The sequence below is a fragment of the Mandrillus leucophaeus genome, unplaced genomic scaffold (genome assembly GCF_000951045.1).
Source record: "Mandrillus leucophaeus isolate KB7577 unplaced genomic scaffold, Mleu.le_1.0 Scaffold48, whole genome shotgun sequence".
Taxonomy (NCBI): Eukaryota; Metazoa; Chordata; class Mammalia; order Primates; family Cercopithecidae; genus Mandrillus; species Mandrillus leucophaeus.
This window is the reverse complement of record NW_012105142.1, coordinates 916,729-917,368: the sequence shown is the minus strand read 5'-3', so window position 1 is coordinate 917,368 and position 640 is coordinate 916,729. Positions and strand designations below refer to the sequence as shown.

The 640-nt window shown below is 49.7% G+C and overlaps 1 protein-coding gene across 1 annotated transcript in view; it reads left to right on the top strand.

The window, feature by feature from the left end:
* The window catches only part of NUDT19 (nudix (nucleoside diphosphate linked moiety X)-type motif 19), a gene marked incomplete at its 5' end in the record, with an annotated part of 33,304 nt that overhangs the window by 20,257 nt on the left and 12,407 nt on the right, over positions 1-640 (top strand). The window lies entirely within an intron of this gene.

The window sequence follows — 640 nt, the reverse complement described above, 5'->3', positions numbered from 1 at the left end:
GCCAACTGCAGAATGATTAGGGGACTCACTGAACTCATAGATTGCTGGACGCCATAGCAGGGCCCTGGGAATATGAAGGCTTCACAGGCTTCTCCGTCAATGTTTAAGCATGTACGAGCTTGCAAACCTTTGACCTACAGCCATCTAAAGCAGAAAGCAATTCCAAATCCTTTGGGGGTAAGAATCAGTTTATCCTAGGTGTATAAGTGGATATTTAGTAAACCAACTAAAGAACAACAGTATGGCCGGGCACGGTGGCTCGCACCTGTAATCCCAGCACTTTGGGAGGCTGAGGTGAGTGGATCACAAAGTCAGGATTTCAAGACCAGCCTGGACAAGATGGTGAAATGCCATCTCTACTAAAGATACAAACATTAGCCAGGATGGTGGCGGGTGCCTGTAGTCTCAGCTACTCGGGAGGCTCAGGCAGAGAATTGCTTGAACCCGGGAAGTAGAGGTTGCAGTGAGCCGAGATTGCGCTACTGCACTCCAGCCTGGGCGACAGAGCGAGACTCGGTCAAAAAAAAAAAAATCAGACCTGTAATCCCAGCACTTTGGGAGGCCGAGGTGGGCGGATCACGAAGTCAGGAGATCGAGACCATCCTGGCTAACACGGTGAAACCCTGTCTCTACTGAAAAT